Source organism: Macrotis lagotis, chromosome 1 (assembly GCF_037893015.1).
Source record: "Macrotis lagotis isolate mMagLag1 chromosome 1, bilby.v1.9.chrom.fasta, whole genome shotgun sequence".
Lineage (NCBI taxonomy): Eukaryota > Metazoa > Chordata > Mammalia > Peramelemorphia > Peramelidae > Macrotis > Macrotis lagotis.
In genome coordinates, this window is record NC_133658.1 from 124,464,174 (window position 1) to 124,471,673 (window position 7,500).

At 33.6% G+C, this 7,500-nt stretch overlaps 1 protein-coding gene across 3 annotated transcripts in view; it reads left to right on the forward strand.

Moving 5' to 3' along the window:
- MEIS1 (Meis homeobox 1) overlaps positions 1-7,500 on the forward strand; it is a 153,785-nt gene that overhangs the window by 32,085 nt on the left and 114,200 nt on the right. The gene's annotated exons all lie outside the window — the stretch shown is intronic.

A 7,500-nucleotide genomic window follows, 5' to 3' on the forward strand; every position in this document is an offset into this window, starting at 1 on the left:
TTAGGGAACTAGATTACAGAATGCAAATCTGCATTATGTCACAGTGGAACATTAAGACCTGCCCTCAAATGCATGTTCAAAAGACCATAGAAACAACTATTTCTAGGATCCAACATAACCATATCTAAGATACTTGGAAGACAATGGTTCTTTCAGAAATGCCCATGGGTTACTTTCTATACTGCTCTGCAACACTTTTTCTATTCTTGTATTTCTGATTATTCAGATATTTGATTTTTTTTATCAAAAAAAGAGCTATGAAGTTTAGAATTAAATTGGAAGTAATCAGATCAACTTAGTTTATATATTTGCATAAATATATAAACTATGTAATATTTGTAATTAATAAATGTATATACACATATCTGTGTATAGATATCTGTGGGTGGATAGTTGGTAGGAAGTGTGTGCTTATGTGCAAATGTGCATTTGACTTTAGCTTGTACAGATAAGTTCTTAAAGATAAAAGTTTTAGTCTTCAATGAAAAGCTGAATGAATATTTAAATGTCTTGTGCTATTTCTAAAGAGACTTACTGCAATGGGTTTTATGCTAAATTAATGCAATTAAAATTGAAAAGAAGATTTTCAATTTGAATAGAAAACAGAATGCTTTATTGAAACTGATTCTGAGAATGAAATAGGTATATACTTTAAAATCTGGTTTTATGATCATGTTTCAGTGAAGTGCTGTTAGACAACAAAGGAATTTTGTTTCCTAACATGGTTGAACAGCACTGAATAGAATTACAAACTCCGCAATACATTTAACAAGGTTTATTTTCAAGCAAAAACAGTAGAGTTAATTTTTTTTATACACATGTATGCTACTTGTATTAAGCATAATAACTACAAATAGAATTTTAAGTATTTGAGGCATATTATTGTCCAAAGAAAAGTTGCTGACTTCATCACAACTATAGGCTAGTAAAAAAATGAAGCCTGGAATAGTAAACTGTTACAGAGCTGAAACAGAAACAGGTAACCTTCTGACCTCTGACTTTTACTGGAAAATGATATGCAACATAAATTCAAGGGGCCTTTTTTCTTTCAAGTATTTGTGTGTGTTTATAGCATCACTATTTACAACACTACAATTAAGATAATGTCAGTGCTTTCCAAATAAAATCCTGTTTTCATGAGCATAACTATATTAATCATTTTCAAGAAGGTATAAAGGGAATAGTAAAAAAAAATGGGCCTAAAATTTTTGAAAATGGCTCAGTAGTGAGTTTATATTTTAAATAACCCAAAATAATAGATTGTTCTATTATTAGTGCTTTCAAAGTTTTCAGAGTCCAAAATTTCCTTAAATTTTTCAATGCTGGCAGGTATCTTGCCTCTCACTTTTTGTAAATGTTTTTTGAATGGAGGGAATGTAAAATAATTTGTGTTGCTGCTTTTTCCCTATTATGTCTAAGAAATAATCAGACATTTTCCAAGTTAATTTGGCAAATTATACTGGCCAATTTAATAAGAAAATTTTATTGTAACCATGAGACAATGTTTTCACCATTTAAGTAGATGTATGCTTAAATATACAGTTCTTTTATTCATTTTCTGCTTTAGTTCTTTAATCTCCTATGTAGCATTCCAACATATTTATGCATATGTTATCTCATTTGATAATTATCAAATAATTATATGAAATCAAAATGGCAGTTTGTAGTGTACCCAATTGGTAGATGCAGATACTGAGTCAGGAAGATGTGAAACCAGCAATCAAACCTGTGGATTTGTACCTTCATGCAGCCTCAGGATTGATTCTGTGCAATAGTTCTTCCATGTTTTCCCTCTTGCCTTTTCTGGCAAGCCTATATGGGTAAACCATGCCAAGATTTGGCCCATAGTGCATGTCCTAAATAGTTATTTACACAATTTGAGATCACTTTTTGTCAACTATGTAAGTAACAGCCCTCTTCAAAAGATTTATAAATCTATAAAAATGTCTTATACATACCCAATAGATAGGAATAACTCAATATGTCAACTGTATATCGAAAGAGGTGTTCCCCCCAACACATGAGTAATACATGGTTGTAAGTTTTCTCTATCGTATTGTTTGCACTCCCCAATACTTTTCAATTTAACTTCTTTGATACTTGCTATAACAAAAGAAAACCCCTAGGCTTTGGCCTTTGCTGCTGTCCCCCCCCCCCCCCAGCAAAGACCCTTATCTACTACATGATTGAGTCATTTAACAGGATATATGTCACTGAACACTGTACCTCTTGACTTAAGTGGCAATCCATTTTAATAGATCCATTTTAATGAAAATGGATTCTTTTAATGAAAAGAAAGAAAAAAAAACCTTTATGAAAAGCAAAAGTTCCAAGATACCAATTCACAGCCTCTATTGATGGACTTACACAGTAATAATTAAATAATAATGATAACTAATTTATAAAGCACTGTGTGATTACAAAGCCCTTTTCATCTCATTTGGAGCTAGCAACAACATCATGTGTATAAGTCTTAGTATCCCTATTTTGTAGAAGAAGAAACTGAAGTAGAGAGGTTAAATGATCTGACAGTTAGCATTCAATTAGTGACAGAACTGGGTCTTAAACTCAAATCTTCTTGACCCCCAAAATAGTGCTCTTTCCAACCTGCTGCTTTATCAGTGTCCAACTTATATTTACATTACTACTGTTTTGTTACATGAAATATGACAGTCTTTCAAAACAGATCTATACAGAATTTTTAAAATATCAAAATAATTACATTTGAACATGCATGGCAAATTTTATTAAAGAACTATCTCAAGTGGCTAAACTTGTTCACAATTTTTTTTTCATGAAATAAATGTATCACAAACTTCTCTAAAATTTCCAATGCATTTAAAGTGCTTTGTCAGCCAAAAACTCATATATAAATGTTAAACTTAGAAGTACCTAACAATAAATGTAGCCTAAAAAAAATAAAAACAAGAATAATACTTAGATTAGTGATGAAAAATAATGTGATATCTTTTCAGTACCTAACTATAAGCCAATCTATACATCATTAACTTAATATAACACTTGTGACCAATTACCAAATACTTTTGCTTCTTATATAAGATAACATCCTTCTAATTCTGGTGTTAGGAAATCTGGATAGTGAATTGATTGCATTATGTCAATTTTATTGCATATGATGTTGTATTATTTAGATGTTGCACGTGCTTAGTTTTGTTAATTTTTCAAGTGTTTTAAATTGTGTTCTTTTAAGTCTATTGATGCTCATACTATGGAATGGAAATATCCTTGGGAAATTTGGCAGGGCAACTGTATTGGATCAAATTAAATACAAATATATATATATATATATATATATATATATATATATTATTCTAGAAAATTATTTTAGTATGTTTTGAGGCATGCATGCTTTATGATTTCCTCTGTGACCAAGGGCAGTGAAGACAAGGCAGATGATGTTGACCTTAGTGATCACCATATGGTGTGTGTACAAAGCACTAGAACACAAGGAATGCCTTCTTGTTAGTCTTTTTGATTGGCTTAGCTTAAAGCATGAATTTTTTAGTTGGCCAATAAGTTAAAGCAGAGGGTGCCAAATGCTGGGCAGAGTTGAGACTATTCAAAGAACTGTGAGAAAAAGAATCTGCCTTCTGGGTCAGGTCATGAAGGAATAGGCAGGGATATGTGAGGGAGATATCCAGCTTTCATTTTGTCCCTACAAATTGTTTCAGAAGCAATTTACTTGTGAGACCAATTGGTAGTGAGACCAATGAGGAAAGTTTACTGATAGTTTAGCAAGTTGACTGTGACTCTTTTCTCCAGTGTGTGCAACCAGTTTGTATAGTAGTAAGAGAATTTTTGCATAATTTCATTATTCATACCTTCTGTATTATCTGTGAATTTATTCTTTTCATTATAAATCAATCCTTATAAAAGGCACATTGACTCCAATTATTGAAGGGGTAGAGAAATTACATTGATACAAATGAGAGGGTAGATTTTGGAGCTGGAAGTCCATGGATGTCGGTTGCCATCTTGGGGTGTTGTTCAAGACACCAGTCTTCACAATGGTCAAGGCTTAAGCCTTTGGTAGGCTCACAGGATCAGTAGTGAGATTTAGAGCTAGAAGGGTCCCTAGAGATTTAGTCCAATCCCCTCATTTGTTATGTGAAGAGACTGAAGCCCAGAGAAGTTACATGACCTTTCATTTTCACACAGCCATTAAGTAGGAGAGATAGGATTGGAAACAAAATCTCTAACTCTCAGCTGATTGTTATTTCCCTAACATTACCTTTTGCTCCCTTGTGTTTTGGTCCTTGTTTGCATACATTGTCCCTATGAGGTAGCTGTTATTAGTGATACCCAGAGAGATTAAGGGACTTGCTATCTTTTAGACAGAGTGACTTACCTGCTGAACCCGGAATTGGACCCAGGTTTTAAAATTCAATTAAATATTCTTTTTATTATTTTACCCAATTTTATCTAATTTATATCTAAATTAGAGTGGAACTTTAATGAACTTTTAAAGCAGTTTCTAACAATATCTTCACTGATATATTATTTAAAAGATTATATAGTACTTTTTAATAATCCTGTAAGAAATAATCTAAGTATCATTATGCCCATTTTTTTCAGATGAGGAAGAAACTGTGGATCATGGAATTTAATGAATTTGTAATTTTTAGAGGTAGGAAAAAACCTTAGATGAAGAAACTGAAGGCTTGACCATTTAAGTGAATTGCCCAAGGTCACACAGTCAAGCAATCACAGGGTCAGTTTAGAATCCAATCCGGTGTGTATGATTCCAAATCCAAGGGTTCTCCTACTAGCCTGTATTGTCAAGATCAATATGTGTAGTGTCAGAGCTGAGATTTGCACTCAGGTCTTCAGATTCTTAGACACCAATTATGTCCCAATAAATAGGTAAATTTGTGTATTTAATTCATTGGTCTTGATAAGGAGCTGCTCCCTGGGGCTGGAGAGTGTCATTGAGTTCTTGTAAAACTTTGACCTTCATTTGGACTCTTGCTTCTCCATCCTGCCCTCCATTAAGTCTCTTTAGTACTCAATGTGGATGAATAGAAAGTGTCTACAGGACTCAAGTGGAACAATTACACTTCCACACAGAACACTGGACTGCGCTTTCCAACTCTCCTTATATTTTCTTCCTAAAGTTCAATATTCAGGGCACTCCTTCCTTCTTGACTCATGGCCAAAATAGCCTTATTGCTAAATTGCATCAGCTGTAAATGTTGAATATAGCCTTCAAATATCATAGAGCAGAATCTAGTTTTGAGTACTAAACTATTGTGAAGACAGACATATTCAAAAATTCTTATGCATTGAGAAACAATTATATTTCATTCTTTCCAAGATTTCAAGATTAGGGATATGGGAAAAAAGTAAGGTTCTTTTCTTCTCTTCCTAGAATCTTTTTTACTTAATGTTTTCTTGCTCATTTTTTTCTTTTGAAAGGAAAAACTATATCTAAAAATAAAACTTATGGAAATTTTATTTTCAATCCGGGATTTTTTAAAATCACCAACTGTTGACTGTCATAGCACCTCAAAAACCATCTCTTTTTGTAAGTTTCAGGCCAATGTGATGCTGTCCCTCCTATTCCTGTTCCCTCTTTGGAGAATAAAATCTGTCTCCCTCCCACCCTTTCAGCTTTTGTATGAGTTCAAGCAACCCACAAGCAGAAGGCAATTCCATTTATTATTGAAGGGGATCTCAGGGCAGTTGTTTCAAACCTGTGAAGCTAGTATGCCAAGCTGGTAGAGGGGGAAGGGACAGAGGTAGAGAAGGTGGGGATGGACCATATTATGTACCAGATGACTGAGCAGCGATTTATATACCAGCTAGCCTTTTTACATGAAGAAGAAAAGTAATAACAGCACAAACTCAGGCATTTGAAATAGTCAGATGTCCGATGAATAATGGGATAGGTGGGAAGGAGCTCTCTGATTGGATGTCTTAATGAGCACATTTCCCACAGAGTTTGGGCTGCAGTTCCCCTTGACCTTTGCCCTTTATTGACCAAACTGACACTTCATTTTTCACATACTTCCAATTATGGTTCAGCTTAAGTGTTACCCTACCTCCTTTATTTCTTTCCTATGGACAATTTGAGAGTCGTTGAGGCCACATAAGATATTTTAATTTGAAAAACTAGCATAGCAATTCAGATTTAGGATGTAATCTGAAACTGATGTCAGTTCACCATTTTTTCTGGTGAAAACAAAAAGTAAGTATTGCTTTTTTAGAAAGAGTTGTTAAGATTCTTCCACTCCCCCCCCCCCACAATTTTTAAAAGTAGGTGTTTCCTTAGAACTTGAAGACACTGAAAATGAAGAATACAGAAAATTCCTTCTTGTTTTCCATTTTAGTTTTCTTTTTACCAGGCAGCTTGAATGATACCTATTTGTTTTCACTCACTTATTGAGTCTTTTCTTCCAAAGACTTGTATTTTGAAACCTCTGAAATGTACTTTGACTAATACATTCCTTAGAGTAGAGAAAAGTAAAACATCATTGTGACCACAGGTTTCAAGCCTTAGCCTATGGCAGAACCATTTGCTTCTTTGATGATATTTAAAGTTTAAGTACAAATTAAACTGTGACCTTTGTATACAATAGCAATCGGTATATGAGAATGATTTCCTGATGGGAAAAGTCAGGTGTAATATGAAAAAGAAAAGGGAAGTCATTACAGCATATCATTCCCTCTCTTATCAAAAGGTCTATATTATAAAGTTGTCAGGCATGTTAGATTAGCTATACAGATAGGAGACACCTATATACCAAACTTTCTCTTTATTTTCTTATCAAAGCTAGACAAGAAGTTCCTGTTACTCATTTCATGAATTTTAGAGTCATGTCAATGATTGAATTAAAAAGGAAGAATTGGAATTTTTACACTAAAAAGTAGTCACTGAATGTCTGTTGCGTGAACTTGGCCATAAACTTTTTCATGTGAAGTTTTTCTGTTCACTCTTCTACCCTATCACTTAAACACCAAAGATAATTATTTTCCATTTAGGTAATTGGAAAATATATCTATCTAAAAAATTTTACAACTAAAAAGTGATCCCTAAAACACAGAAGTATTTGTCTCAAAAATGTATGAAGTGTTACCTACTTTATTATGTAGCCCTCTGGCATATCCATGGCATATTTTTACTATAATATGGTAATAAAAGAATATGTAGAAGGCAGACAAAGGTTCTGTCTTTCTCAGTAAGGTGACCCCTGTTACCAAGTAACTGCTTTACTTATGAGCTTATTAAAAACTCAAAAAATGAGCTTTTCATACTTCACAGGCATTGATGTGAAAATGAGCTGTCCTGTGAGTAGTTTTCTTGATCATTTTTAGAACAATTGATTAGCCAAAGAGCGGCTGTCATTAGTTGACATTGACTGATAGCAATTTGTCACAAGCTCTGAAGGTCAGCCAGACGGCTGGAGTTTCTGCTCGTCTTTGATTGACCTTTACTGATGCCATTATTATATGATTGGTTTTGACTAGATATGACCCTCA